This window comes from Strix aluco, chromosome 2, assembly GCF_031877795.1.
Source record: "Strix aluco isolate bStrAlu1 chromosome 2, bStrAlu1.hap1, whole genome shotgun sequence".
NCBI lineage: Eukaryota > Metazoa > Chordata > Aves > Strigiformes > Strigidae > Strix > Strix aluco.
The window spans coordinates 55437654-55454160 of NC_133932.1; the positions used below are offsets into that span (position 1 = coordinate 55437654).

The window sequence follows — 16507 nt, forward strand, 5'->3', positions numbered from 1 at the left end:
AAGACCCATAGAGTAAAAGTTATACTGAGACAATAGTGAAGCTTTCTCATTCCCTGGGCTTTTCCAGTGTACTTAAGAATGACCTAAATACAGGCATTCAGAGCCCACATCTCCAGCAGCAAGCCACAGCGGAATCCTGAGGCAAGCAGTCTTTCACAGAAATCAAATGCTAAATTTGGTAACACATTTCAATATGCTTAATAGCAGGGCCAACTGAAAAAAGGATAAAGAAAACAAAAACTAGCGAGCCAAACATTTCTGGTGGCTTTCATTTTATACTAATGTTCACTCACGCTTCCAACTTCTTAATATTCATGTGCTGCATATTGATAACACATTACTTTATATCCAAATGTTAGGGAAGAGCACAAAATACACAAGTGCACAAGCTGAGCTGCAGGTGCAAATTCCAAAGACAGGTATGGCCAAAGTTGTGACACCAAGGGAAAAAATGAGGTATAGGGTTAACTGAACTGAATGTGTTTCCCTATTCTACCTCCTTCCTGCAGGCAGACATGTTTAAGGGAGAGTAGCACGAATTAAACATCTACTTTCTTTACAATAAACCTATTGTAGTAGTCAGCATCGATCCAAATGGAAGCACATAAGTGACTCCCACTACTAAAGCAATTAGCAGTGAAGTATTAATGTGGAGTATAATTACAAGTAAATTGTAAAACAGGTAAAAGAAATTAAATGTGAGAAACAGAAGATGAGTGGAGAGGTTTCACGTATTTTGTACTTACAGCTTTAAGTTCTTTGTAAGTGTAGAGATAAAGACATTTTTTCCAACACAACACAGAACTGGGAAATTAATGGTAATGACTTACAAACTAACAATTATGAAATTTTAAAAAAAGTGAAGTGTATCAGTAACAAATCTATAGGAATTATTGAAAATAGCAACTTCAGTAATAAAAACATTTCTAAATTATTTTTTAAAAAGCATAGGAAGAAAGTGTTGTGAGTTTAATATAATTCTTTATCTTAAGAGTGATGATTATCTGCAGGGATGCTGAAAGAAAAAAGAAAATAACCCTAAACCTTACAAAGCATTTCTACTCACATGTGGGGCTAAAAAAGGCATAACCATCATAAAATGCTGTAAAATGTGAAAATGCTTTTACAAGAAATTGTTGAAGACTAACTACTGCAATAAAGCAAAACTGCAGTTTAATAACAAACCTTAAGTGATTTAATAGTCAAAAGATATAACCTAAACCTGGTTGTTAAACTATTACATGTTCACTGAATAAACTATGGAGTACGTTCTGCATGCTGAAAATGGGTTTGCTCTCCCTTTGACTCCGAGACCTGCCTTTTTTGATTGCTATTTTCCAGCTCCACATGAAGGAACAGAAGGCATCCTCCTCCCCTTCCTCCTTCAGGTGCCTGCAAACAACAGCAGAGTCTCCCCTGCAAAAAGGGCATGTGGGTTTGAATCCACTTCTGCTGAAGGAAGAGCCAAACCCTAGTGGCCCAATTTGTAGGCTGCCATGAAACATCCTTAACACTTTTTAAAAAGACCAAACCACACAACCAGTGTAGTTACCATCAAGAAAGGGCTCCAGTAACTGTCCATAAAGGTGTTGGCCTCCACCTTCTGAAGGTACATCAAGCACAGTTCCTCCTTCCTCCACCTCCCACGAAGGGCAGGCAGCAGACACATCCCTGGCATCACCCATCTCCCCGACAGCTCTGGGCAGCTCCCCCAGGAACGCCAAACTGCCCCTTGCAAGGACTGAACCCCAGCGGCGGTACAAGCACGGCTTTTCCCTGAATCAACCTGTCAAGTCCAGCTTTTTAGGGACTGTAACACCCAGTTAGGCACTGACAGTAAGTTACGGACCCCACTGAGAATGCCTTTACATTGGTCACTGCGAACACAACTCCCTCCGTTTGCTCATCTGCACTTACACACGTTTGTTCTGCAACCACGAGAGAACTGACGAGGCAGCTTTCAGCACAGAAAGGGCAGGCAGACGTTTTTCCCAGGTCTCCCAATTTCAGCTACAGCATTCAAATACTTAACAAAGCAAAGTATTTCTTAAAACACTATTTGTTAGCAGGCTAGCATGAAAGGCAGAGACCTATTATTTTCCTAGATTAGTATTAGACTAAGCTGTTCAATAAATTAAATTATTAAATAAAAAAACACCTGGATATATATGCTATTTAGAGTCTCCAGATATGCATGTTCCACACACGAGGCCCTGGTATGTAAAATATGGGCCCCACAGAAGTCAGTGGAAATTTTGCTCTGAGCATCACTGGAATGAGGATTTTCTCATTAACCTTAGTTTTGAGACAGCAGTTTCAGATGTTAAGCCACTAAATTCTTAAATAATTACTTACATGAATAAATCCAAATGTATGGCTGCCAGCATTAGAATTGATGTATGTATACAGGAAGTCCACAGATAAAAAAAGGTAAATGTAATACTACTGCAAAAAAAGTGTTGTTGCAATATATCTGGCATTTTCAAAGACAAATTATTCATCCACTCCTTATTTTGATTTAAAAAAATCAAGTCATTTACCAACATAATAAAATTAATTTTTAAAAAGCCATTTATTTAACATAAAATCATAACTAAGTAGGACCCACTGAGAACAGTTCTTGGCCCTTGGTTATTTAACAGCTTACCAATGACCCAGAAGACAAACAGTTGCTGCTGATACAAGCCACAGCTGGCAGAGGGACTGGGGAAATGATAAACAGGAAGAGGATACGCCACTGATGGACAGATCTGGCTCACGCATTTGAAGGACACCAACACAGGCGACAAAGATAATGAAAAGCTACGTATTTAGGAACAAATACGAGGGAATCTCATATGAAAGTGTTGGATTTACTGGGGATTATGGAATTACAGTGTGTAATTAGACAGGCATGAAACCATAAAGACTAGCATAACTTTCTAGACATCTAGACAGAAAGAGGGTTAAAAACAGAGATTGTAGTATGCCTGTATTTGTCACCAGTATGACAGGTCATGTGTCCCTACTGATATCCACAATTTAAAATGTTAAAAAACAAAAATGAACTTTAAGAATTACTAAAACTGAAAACAATGCCTCTTACTACCAAGTCAGAGCACTAACTTTATTTATTATACCAAGAAGGAAGTTATTGAGCAGCTCAGTTCCTGCTTGGGAGTATGTGCCTGTGGGAACAAAAGCTTCAAACCAAACTCTTCAGTAGGGCAGTCAAAGGTCAAACAAGACCTAATAGCTGAAAGATTAAGTTGGACAAATGCAGAACAGAAAACAGTTGGTGTTTTTCTTTTTGTTCTTAAAGTGAGGGCAGTTAGCCACTGCAATTATTGCAAGCCAGTTTTCAAAAGCAACTTCAGGTGGTTTTCTCAAATATGAGCTCTGATGCATGCTGTAATGTATGGAAGTATTCTGAATGCTTTATACAGGTCAGATTAGAATATTGCAAAGTTCAAGAAATATAGTGATAAGGCAGCCTCCAGTTCACCAAACCATATAATAAACCTGTACTTAGAAATACCTCCACTAAAACATAAGACAAAATATGGAAGGGCTACCATCTTCCTCAAGTATTGAGGCATCTAATTGTCAGAGAAATCAATGTAAATCGCATCTAAGTATGATGTAGATAACTAAATACATTTATAGCAACAGCCATCAGATGATGCAACCCCAAAATAAGATTGTCTCCAACCGCAATTACTGAAGTTATCCATAACTTCGAACCTAAAAACAAATGGATCACCATGCTTGTTACCAACAGGGATATGCTGCACGTAACCAAGTCAAACTAGAAAACAGGATAATATACGTACAAAAATTTGGGAAATAAAAACTTATCAGAAGGAACTTCAATTTGAAAAACATTTGCAAGAGATCTCCAGCAATCAGCAGTTAAAACAGCATTAGAATTCATGAAAATAGATAATCATAATTTTTTAAATACGAACATTGCTGCATCCAACATCTCAGGTATCTGCTTGACATCTTGTCATCAGCAGTCATGGTACGGCTAGTATTAGCAAATACAGGAGAACCCCAACTAGTAGGAATTCACGAATACATATTATTTGTTTCTCAAACAAAAAACCCCATACCCTTGGGCACTGTGCCTATCGGATTCCCTCATATTTCACTAAATTTGCATGAAAGGCTTCAGGAAAGCCAAAGAAGTATGGAAGGAAAGCTAACTGTTTTTTTCTTTCTAAAAAGGAAGTATGGGAAGGGGTTGGGGGAGGTTTCACTTTCAATGGTTTGATTAGAAAGCACTACGCAGACTATATTAAGCATATAAACTCATAAAAATAGCTGCCACTGTGAAAGTACATTTCTACTTGAGGTGCAGATCCAACCATATTCAGCATCTTCACCAATGATCTGTCAACAAATACAGAAAAAAAATCTGAAAAATTCTGTCTGGCAAGGTTAGCACTTGGTGTAATCATTTAATGACTTGGCTTTGAGGCAAAATTAATTTATTCCAGCAAATATAAAGTTTATAGCTGGACATAAAATATTCTAGCCTATTCTGTAGAACTCTACACATTCTGAAGAGGAACATCTCCAAAAAATTCCTAGTGAGCGAGTAGGTGAATCTGAGCTCCTGGGAGGATGACACAGAAATGAAGAGGCACGGAGCAATCCTTTGATAAATCAACAGGAAAACAGCAAGAGTATTGATTTTAGTATGTTGTATTGCACTGGGGGGGCAGATGTTAACAGTGTATGAGCAGTTCTCTTTTAAACCTTTTTACAAAAATACAGCCAAAACGATTCATAGAGATACAGTAATAACAAAGGGCTAGAGAAAATGCCTTACAGCAAGAGTTAAAGAGCTGTCTGATTAGTTTAGAACAAGAGAATTGAAAGGTGACTTCATTAGGGAGTATAAACATCTCACAAAGAATAAAGTATCGGAGCTCTGAAGCAGAAACCAGAGGCAATGCCTGGAAACTGAAGCCAGACAAATTCATATTAGAAATAGAGCTTAATTACATTTTTCAGCAATGAGGGTCATTAACTACTGATGAAGTTAGAGTGAAATGTAGCTTCTTTGTCCTTCCATGTCTCTAAAAGACCAAACACTTCTAGAAACTGCACTCTATGGTAAGTAGAGGTAAGGTACTTAATAAGAAGGTAGCTGCATAAAGTCAGAAAGAGCCTATATTATACAGTTTAACCCATATGATGTAATGGTCCTGCAAGACTTTAAAATTGCCAAGGCATACAAATCAGCGCCAAGATAAATAAATTAGCAGTAATAAACCACATAGGATCACATAGCTCCATTACAAACAGATACCCCATTTTCCGTAAGTCACCCAGCCTTTCTACGCAGGACCAAGGGATCTCCATCTTGTAACAATATATTTCTCTGATATTACCTCATTTCATATAATAAACAGGCTTTTCTTTTCATGCATATCTTAAAATCCATATTTAACCTTTTTCAGTACTTCTACTACTTGGTAGCTGTGATAATGTCATCTAGATATTAATATAGCATTACTGAAAATTAATTCTGTATCAAAACTAACAAAATGGAATGAATGCTTATTACTATAATACTTCAAAATGTTACCACTGGCAGGCAAAGCTCATTAAGGTTTGAAATAACTATTTTGATAAAAGGAGAAACATTGATTACATAATTTGCACTCATTTTGTCACTTCTGTCCTTTTTATTTTACCATTTTCTCTTCTGCTGCGTAGTTGTTTGACACTGCTGACTCACAGGCAGCAAGTATATTCCCAGACTGGATGTAAATGCATCTTATGCCCCTAAATTGGCATTTGCCAGATATTCATCTCCTTCTTAATACCACCTGTACTCCAAAGATGCATCTGAAAAGAGATTAAGTGAAGAAGCAGAACTGGTCTCTGAAACAGAATTGTTTCTTGATTGCTTTGTAGGAAACCATTCCATTAGGTAAACAGCTATTCCTCCAGCATACAGAAGCAGAAACAGCACAAAAGTGAACCAAATTTGGAGAGTGTAAATACCAAAATACAACAGCAGGGCTTACCAGCCTTCAAAATTTTATTGCAAATAAAGAACTATGAACTTTAGAGTATCATATATTCATACTAAATTTGGATTTACAGAGGGTATGGATCCTTAAGGAATACAAATCCTAATCTTAAAAAAAAAAAAAAAAAAAAAAAAAGCACAAAGGAGGACCTGAAGAGGTCAGGTAGCCCAAACCCTGTTCCAAGGCAATCCAGACAGAGATTTTTCTAATCTGTTCCCCAGAACCTCCAGGCAATCTAGTCCAACACTCACTATTCTTGCCACTTGAAAGTTTTTTTGCCTTTGTTTGCTTTCTGTTTGCCTTTTTTTTTTTTTTAATACCTAACCCACATTCTTTTAGCTGCAGTTTAAGATTCTTGCCCTATCCCCTATGAATAGAAAGCAGATTATTGTGTCTCTTGTGGCATCAGTCTTACATATTTGAAAATCTGTTTCTCCCATCAGAAAATAAGTACGATTCGTTCAGACTTCTCCAAAGGTCACTTTTCTTAGATGTCTTATTATCTGTTTTCTTCCCCTAACCAACTGGTCCACATCTTTCTCTAATCCGAGTGCCTTGCCTACATCAGTGTATGGGGACAAAACATCATGTTTCCATGAACACACTGTCCTTAACTGGAGTACATCCTCACACAACCTGCAAAAAATCAGAGATGGAGAAAGCAGTGACAGGAAAGGAACACACTACAGGAGATCAGAGACACCAAGATTCTAGGGAAAAAGCAATGTTGTTCCCAACTAAACGCAGGCTTTTACATTAATATTTTAGTCTACTGAGTTATTTTTGCCTCATTATAAATACGAATTTGTACAGCACGATAAAAAAAGGGGCTGTGATTCTACCTGAGGCTTCTAGCATAACAAACAATACCAATGAGGAAGACTCTAAATGCATCATAAATAAGAAAAATAAAAGGGGAAATCATATACATATGTTCATATGCAGAGTAAATATTTTGGCTAATGTCTTAAAACATAAATTATTCTTATATTTTAACAATAAATAAAACATTTTGCCTCTCAGAAAAGTTTGAAGCAAAGTCTTGACTAGCAACCAGACTGCACTTTGAAATAATTCAGCATAAATTAATGTATCATTGTTTTACATGGTATCTTCCACCTGGTCTGTCTTGCTATCTTATCTTCCTCACTTAGAGAGCTATACTCCAGCTATAGTGGCTTCAAAATTGCCTAGGCAAATGTTTCACAAACTGAGGATAAAATTGTCATTTTTTTACCACTAGTGTTCCTATGGAGAGAGAGCGCAAAGCACGCAACCTTAAGCAGCAAAACAGCTTTGAAACTGCTATTGATGTAATTGTGGAAAGAAGTCTGTCTCCTGTTGAATTTTTTAATTGTGAACTTCTGATTTTACACAGTACTTAAGATCTGAAAGCACAACTTGGATGCACTGTTTTGTCATCAAGTCTTGGCACTGACTTCATTCACGCAAGTCCTAGTGATGCTGAAGTCACTCAATTAAATTTTTTCATTCAATTCTCTGGTGCAGACTCAGATCTCATATCAGCAACAGTTAGTTATTCCAGTGTTTCGAAAGACTTTTTTTGTACCACAAGCAACTTCCTTGTTTTTCTCAGTTCTTCAGACCTACTTACACACACAAGAAAATTAAAATAAATTAGATTTATTTAATCTCCATCAATTTGTCACTGCTTTACGTAGTTGGATCTGAAAGCCTCAGATTAGCAAACCGAGGGATGATACACGTGAAAGGCACATCTCACCCATCCTAACATGCTAAAGTACATTTAGACAGTTAAGTATATATTCTTATACACAGCAGCTGAGTGTTTATAAGGTCTTAATATATATTTGACAAATACACCATGAAATATGATTCATAAGCAAATACTGATACAGATGGCTCACATTTTTTTCTACAAAACCTTTAATACATCAATCAGAACATGGATTACACAAAAAAAAAGAAGATAGATTGGCACAGAAGAAAAGAGGCAATTTGGCAGCTTCTCAGCAAACACAGATTAAAGCACACAAGCTCTAGTGCATACAAGAAACAAGATAAATAACCCCAAAAGGTCACAGAACATACTCTGAGATCTGTGGATACTTATGTAATAAAAGATAAAACCTGCTTCTGTGTATAAAACTGAGTAATTGCAGTTTTCAATTTCAAGATTTTAAACATGTATAACAACACAGCAATCATTACATGTGCTGCAATACTTTTCCAATAACACGTATGGTTTTCTAATCAGTGAGTAGTACAGCGATGGCCACAATTAAGTACCACAACCAACTGAACTCGAAATGCCTTCGCTAAGTTTTGCTCTATACAGGATGCTATCAGTAAGCTTTGTATTGGATTTATATTTCCATGTAATTCAGAATAGTGTGCTATTAAATCATATTACTTTACACCACAAAACATTAAGGATAATAAATCACTGTAGACCTACTGCTAATAAGATGGTTTTGGAGCTACAAATGCAGATTCCTTAAAAAAAAAAAAGTAATCGGCTGTTGAGCTCAACAGGAATTTTCTGGTATAGTTATTCATACATTGGGAAATGCTAATTCTACATTACCCCCCTTCCTGAAACCAAGATATCCATGGAAACAGAAAACAAGAGATGTACTGAAAGTGAAGCAGAATAATCTTATTTCTTTCGTCAGCCATACCACTACGGTTGGGCCAGCAACTGCCACCCCCCAGCAATATTCAAATATATGCTTCTTGGAAAAGAGCAAAAAAAAGCAAGCGGAGAGTGTCCATGCAGCTTTTTTCATGTTTAACAGAGTCTGTATTTTATTTCAGATTTCCATCATACATACATCAAAATATAACAGGCTTCTCTCCCTCCTTACCATATCCCTTCTTCCAGGGTTGATTCTTGGAAGCAAGAAATATTTTTGTGCTTTTCGATACTCCACCCCCTTCCCAGTAAGTACTTTGGCATTCCACTGCACACAGCCTAGTTTATAGACTTTTAATTCTATCTAAGGTAAATACAGTTTTGTTAACTAGGCTAACCAGTCTCCTTGATCTGAACCAGTGTGGCTGCTGTTCTCCTGAAAACGTAATTAAGTTAGCAGTCTTTTTAAAACAAAAAAGAGTTGGCAGAGGAGAACATAACTGATAGGCATCCTTTTAGGGAAGCCCGCAGCACTATTTTCTCCTGACTGCAAATGAAGGGAACGGTCATACCCCTTCTTACCTGCCATCCATGCATCCGTTGAAGAAAGCATGCACAAGTCCCAGAGAGCCACTGAGGGTGCTCCACCTGCAAGCTGAAGCAGCTGAGTAGGATTTCACTTACAATTGCTCATCCTCTTGACCAGGAGCCGTTGCAGCAAACGGCACAAGAACTGAGCACTCAGCGCTGCAACAGAGGCTCACCGGCACACAGGATGAGACAAGATGGCAGAGGCAGCCAACACAAATGGGGGTTAGAGAAAAGTAGCGTGGAAGTGTCATGGAAACAGACTGAGGGGGAAGGATGGGTCCTAAGAATTCTAGTAGTAGTAGAAGCTGAAAATAAACTAAAGTTGGGAGAATCCTGGAGTCAAAAGATGCAATTGTGAACAACTGTGAAGTCCACCAGACACCTGCATTTTCCATCTCAATCATAGGTACATAAAGGTAACAGCCAACTGCTGAAATTTGGATCTTAAGATTCAATATATGACATATAAAAAGATTACTGTTATTCCATATAACAGATGATGTATTTAATAACATAAACAAACCAGCCACCCAGAACAAGGAATATATATACAATAACTGCACAGACACAAAAACACAAAACGCCAGCATTTCCTAGATGGACAGGTTTAAAAAAAGAAAAAAAAAAAAAAATCTAGGTCCACAGAACAAGCAGGACTACTCTATAGGATCTCCCAAATCACTTAAGCCAAAGTGTCTACAAACTACAGCTCTGGGACTTGTCCTTTGCAGGTGCTGAATTGAGGCTTTTTCTTGCAGAAGTGCTAAGCAGTTGCGACTACTACAGAGGTAGAAACTTGCTGATCACATGAGGAAAGATGGCCAAACACCAGCACCAAGCCATGTCTGGCAGAAAGGAGGATTCTGGCATTTGCCTAACATAATGGAAAATAAATACTTTTAAAATACATTTCAGACCAGATGAGAAAAAACAACACATTTATCCTCATTATTTGGAGAGGGCTACAGAAGTGTCCAGCACCACGAAAAAATCAGATTTACGTGTCCCATATTGCACATGAAGACCTAGATCTTCAGCTGGTTTAGCCTTAATCATTTCATACCTCAATTCCCCTTCTATAAACAGATAATAAAAAGCTGTATAATCTTACAGCAGCAGTGTAAAATAAATTCATTATAGTTTTAAGTATGCAGATACAATAAGAGTGCCACAGAGCAGCTTTGAGGAAACAGGCAATTTTGTGCACACTGCAGATTATGGATGCAGGTAATCTGAACCAGAGGTGGTATGGGCAAAAAGAAATATTGAGCAGCTGATCTTTGTCAGAACACTATCCCACCTGCACACACAGAAATACAGGAGTGCCATGAAAAGAAAAAAAAAAAGCAGCACACAACAAATAAAACCCCAACAACTATGCAAGTAAAGATGAAGTTGCTCTGTCAACGTTTTGCTCTGCATTGTTATTTGCCAATTTTGACATAACATATGCAGAAAATGCTCAATTCTCAGAGTAATTCTAGTTTTCACTGAGCACTGCAGAAAATCTTTTTAATAGTTAGGAAAAAAATGGACATTTTTATCATACAACATTTCCAGGTTTCCCCATGAAGACTATTTTTTTTCTTATGGAAAAACATGATTCTTTAAAAAGTTAAAAAAACATAATATTTCAAACATAAGGAGTCTAAAATTGAAGATGTGAGGACATAACATAATAAAATTTACTTATTGAAAGAAGTGCTAGATATTTTGTACTCTGGACTTTAAGACCTTTGCCAAATGCTTCCTGCATTTGGATAAAAGAGGCAGCTAAGGCTTCATTATGTACCAGTATGAGATCTACTATTTTGTGTAAGTTTAAGTTTCTTGTATTAGATACAAATGTTGCTAACATCATTAGACAATTTTTTTTTTTCAGAAATGGCTTATCATATCACATTCTTAATGCATTTGTGTTCACTTTTTCCAAGAGTTGGTTAATGCAGCCAAAACTGCACTCTTCCAGCAACCCTCAAAAAGGCTATTAGATCTCGTATCACTTTAACAAGTTTTCTGTCAGGTTTTTCCTCTGCTAAGGTGACACCTTCATTTTAATTGTAAAACCAACCCTAATACTTTAAGATGCTGATACAATTTACAAGAACCTCAACTACAGCAAAACAAAATATTTGTATTTCATTAACTCATTTTAAGACACCTCAATAAACTCTTTTTCTTAAATTTCCACTGAAATGTTGGATTTCCTGTAATTCAGGAGTTAGCAAGCCAACATTTTACAAGTTTAGTAGTTCCTATAGAATTTATACAGACTTAAAAAACAAAATTCACATCTTGCTTCCAATATCAATCTTTGATAATTCATTAAAAGCAGTATTTCTTTCCCTGATCTGTATCAACAATATCATAATATAAGTATTTGGCAACTATCAAACACAGAGATCCTCCAGTAAATGAGGGAGTGACAGAAGCATTTGTCTTCCAGATGTAAAAACAAATGTTTTAGACAAATTTCTTACCCAACTCCCAATTCAAAGCAAACCTGAGTGAAAACTTCTGTAAATCCCTCAAACTATTTTCCTGTGGGATTTTTTTTGCTGGGATAGGTTCAAAGCAAAGGAAGAGAACTTCCACTGATAAAAAGAAAAATCAAAATAAAGACAAACCACATTGTTAAGTTCCAATGAAGATGGGAGTTAAGAGGCAAAGCATACCACCTATGAATAAAAATTAAAGCAAACAAAAGGAATACAGAAGCCTGTTGCAAATATCCTACGAGTTAACGGACTGGTCTGGCCCAGAGGTACACTCTTAGGATATGTCTTAGGATGCAAGCCTCAATACTGCAATAAATCACAAATGAATAAGTATTTTTCAAGATAAGTAAAAAATTTACTCATAGGCAGACCAGCATTGCTCAAAATAAGTTCACATGCCATTAAAATTTTAAATGGCAAAGTCAGGCAAATCCTTCCCTCCACATCACTGTCACCTGTGCTGAGCTGTGTCAATGCTTCACTTCCTCCAGATCCCTGACATTCCTCCACTTCACACCCTCTGGTACCCTCTTCTGAAGAACAGATCCTACTACTGCAGTTGCCCTGTAGGCAGCTGAGCACATGGAGAAGCTGAAACCACAAACTGCTGCTTCCTCTCAGCTACCTGAAGAGTCAACACGTGGCATGAGAGCAGCAGGGCAACCCCAAAGAAACTGCTGGCTCACACAGCACCACCTGGTTTATGGCATGACAACTCTGAGGTGAAAGCTCTCAAGAAGCACTGGAGTGCCTCATAAAAATACTTTAGTTTACAGAAACATCTACATTTAATCTAGATTAGGAAGAGTGACACCAGCAGGTCGATGGGGAGGATCCTGCCTGACATTTGGCCCTGGTAAGGCACACCTGGAGTACTGAGTCCAATTCTTGGCTCCCCAGTGCAAGAGAGATACAGGCATACTGAGCAAGTCCAGTAATGGGCCACAAAGATGATTAAGAGCATCCGACAAACAAGGAGAGGCTAAGAGATCTGGGACTGCTCAGCCTGGAGAGGAGAAGGCTTGAGGGGGCACATCCATCTGTATAAATACCTGATGGGAAGAGTAAAGAAGAGGAAGCCAGGCTCTCCTCAGTGGTGTCCAGTGACAGGACAAGGAGCAATGGTCACAAATTTAAATACAGGAAATTTCATCTGAACAAAGAAAGTATTTTCTTACAATGAGGGTGGTTGAATACTGACTCAGGTTGCCCACAGAGGCTGTGGAGTCTCTACCCTTGGATATATTTTAAACCCAACTGGACACAGTCCTGAGGAACCTACTGTGTGTTCACCATGCTCTGAGAAGGGGGTTGGACCTGATGACCTCCAGAGGTACACTTCCAGCCTCAACCGTTCTACAGTTCTGTATACATTAAGATTAAATGACCACCCTGCTTGATGCCAAATAAGAATAGAAATACAGCACATATACAAGCATCAGCAAACACAGAGACAGTCAATTAAGTCTCCAACTTAAAAGCTACATGGGCAGAACTACAATAGCTAGAGATTTTGCTTATAATTTTTTGGCCTTGACCCCCTCTCTTAAGGTCCCTTTGCTGTTTGATGAGGTGACATTTTGTAGAGCCAATTTTTGGATTCAAAAGAACAGTTTAATGAGTCAAGTGGGTGCCAACTTGGCCTCAAAACTGAGGAACGGGTTGATTTTTATCTCATTCTCTTTAAACACTCATTCTGTTCCTGCTATTTCTCTCCCCAACATGCATTTATTTCTCTCATTTCTTCTGCATGCTGTTTAATCTTTTGCATCCATCTGGAATAACCCTCCCCTGTCATCACTGTATCCTGAATCACCAGTAAGTGACATTCTTGAAGTAATAATTTAAGAGCCATTGCCACAATGCAGTCCCTGCTTCCTGCTTAAGTTTCACACTAATTTCTATTTTTTGCTCCAAAAACAAAAGGCAATGTCATCCACAACTATAATAAGATCTCCACTGCAAAGCTGTAATTATTCTTCTTTAAGGGCTTGCCAACACTTCTTTCTAAAATGGTAGTAAAAATGTGTACAAACAAGCACATCTCACCAGTACTCTGCCTAGGAATGCTTCTGAGGCAAGATCTCGCAAGAAAGGTTTGCAGAAGCTGGAGAAATTTAGCATAACCTATTGCAGTTCAGGTGATTTATAGCAGTTACATTTAAAGGGCTGCTACCAGTGAGTATGCAGGACAAGAACAGGTGTACTCTTTCTAAGGATAAAAGTGATTTCATTTTTCTTCCCACTGGTCATTTTCCTCTATCTCCTCATCATTTCCACTTGCTTTGCCCTTTCCTCTTCAGCTATCTTACTAATTCAGTCTTAAACTCCAATTTCTACCTGCTTATAGCTGGTGTTGCTACTATATGTATTCAGGATCAAAAAAAAAAAAAAAAAAAAAAAAAAGACTCTGCAAGCTGTGCCTTGAATACTAATCCATCTAAACCACAGGATTTTCTTCATCCACTAAGTTAATGCCGTTTCTATTGTCTTCAGTACTCCTTCCCCATTGCTCTTTCACTGAGATCTCCAGTGGACTCCTTGCCTTTTTCAGAACATAAAGCTATTTTTCCAGGCAGGGTATGAATCATTTTTAACTAAGTGGTATTAATTTCGGAAAGTAAGATTGAGAAGCAAAGAATGGGTGCTTAAGGCACACATTCTACTTCCAACTTGGAGCCAGAGAAAACGCAGAATTTAAATTGAGAGCACATAAGTTTGGCTGTTCTTGTGTGAAGATGAGAATGAAAGTAAAGGAATTTAAATTGAGAAGGCTGAGGGGAGACCTCATCACTCTCTACAACTACCTGAAAGGACATTGTAGAGAGGTTGGTGCTGGTCTCTTCTCATAGGTGATTAGTGACAGAACAAGGGGGAACGGCTTTAAACTCCAACAGGGGAGGTTCAGACTGGACATTAGGAAAAAATTTTTCACAGAAAGAGTGGTCAGACAGTGGAATAGGCTGCCCAGGGAGGTGGTGGAGTCACCATCCCTGGATGTGTTTAAGGGTCGTTTAGATGAGATGTTGGGGGATATGGTGTAGGGGAGAACTTTGTAGAGTAGGGCTGATGGTTGGACTCGACGATCCCAAGGGTCTTTTCCAACCTGAATGATTCTATGAATGCTGCAAATTCTCAGGCAAACCATTTTATTAAAACAATAGTGCTGCTTTACTAGCCTACAGCAGGACTGCAGGTAAAAGCTCTTCTTCAACTTCAAGCTACACCAGCTGAGAACAACAATCCAACTCATTCCTTCCCTGCAAGATCCTACCAGATCTGTCTCTGCAAAAGGAGATCTGCATGAGATCTACAAAATTTTACCACATCTTTCTGCATCTTCATTCTCTAGAAAATTCCTCCAAGTCTGCTGGTTCACTGTAGTAATGAAGAAAAGTCTTACTTTTCAAATGGTGTAAAATGACCCAGATCATTTTGACCTGCAAAGGCAAAAGGCGCACAAGTGACTCTGGCACAAATTATAAACACCCAACAACTTTGAGCAATTTGGGGCCATACAGGCACCAGTGCCTTCTTCAGCTGCAACTGGAAGATGATGTCCAGCAACCACTTAACAACTTTGTGTTAACTTGCTCCAGGAACACATCACCCTGTTAGAACCGTCTTATCAAACATATAGGATAACATAAAAGCAGCAATTAGAACAGCTGAACTTACCTACATGCTGATCTTTAGAAAATCCAAGAACCTACCATTTAAAAAAAAGGAGGTGATCAATAGAGACCACCAAAACAAACAGCTACAAGGTTGCTGGAGGACTAATGGAATAAATCAAGACAGAAAAGAGCATGAACACATTGCCCAGACATTACACTGCACACCTTTTTCCCTCTTCAGGTAGTATGTTCCCAATTTACAGTTTAGTCAGCTTCCACAACCCCTTCAAATCAATATATATTCAAGCAGAGACAACAAAAGTTTGCAGAATTTGCTCCTATATCCAAAGCTGCAAGAATAGTTGCATTATCCACATGACCTACTACTCTTCAGAGAATCCTCAAGAAGCCTTAAAAACAAGATGACTGCTAACTCTCTCAGGAAACACTAGAAAGAAAAGGGAAAAAAGAGTGTAGAAGATCTAATCCCTGTGTCATGCATCATTCTTATCTTTTGGCTTGAGAAACACTAGGATTTTTCTCCAAGATCCCTCAAAAAGCACTTGCAAGTTGCAATTGCACTGTGACCTGATGGGAGACAAAGCTCACTCTAAAGCTGGCAGCCCATCAATTATCCCTTCTAATCCAACCAACCCTGACAGCTATAAATTCTCATAAATAAAGCATTTTCTTACCTAACTATAGTTACTTGTAAGTTAGTACTTCAAAGGTACCATCATGTTGTACAAACTTGAAAGCTGTCTTCTGGATCTTCTAAGACAAAATTCAAGGAAACACTAAAGGTCAGGTTGGATGGGGCTCTGAGAAATCTGATGTAGTTATGTCCCTGCTCATTGCGGGGCTGTTGGACTAGATGACCTTTAAAGGTCCCTTCCAACCTAAACTATTCTATAATTGTATGATTCTATAACACGATATATAGCATGAGCACAGCCAGTGTGACAATCTGATTTATAACATATTTCATTTACTTGCTAAAGGATGTGAAATTAACCTGTGTTGCGACCATTTGCTGTCATTAGCCCAGCACTATCTTGCTATAGGGATGATCAAATGCTTCCTGACATGTCAACCTCAAAGCGCTTATAGGACAAGGGCCAAAGGATATAGGAATCCTGAGGGAGGAGTGGCCCA

At 38.1% G+C, this 16507-nt stretch overlaps 1 protein-coding gene across 4 annotated transcripts in view; it reads right to left on the minus strand.

Moving 5' to 3' along the window:
• The window catches only part of FRMPD4 (FERM and PDZ domain containing 4), a 371171-nt gene that overhangs the window by 336197 nt on the left and 18467 nt on the right, over positions 1-16507 (minus strand). The gene's annotated exons all lie outside the window — the stretch shown is intronic.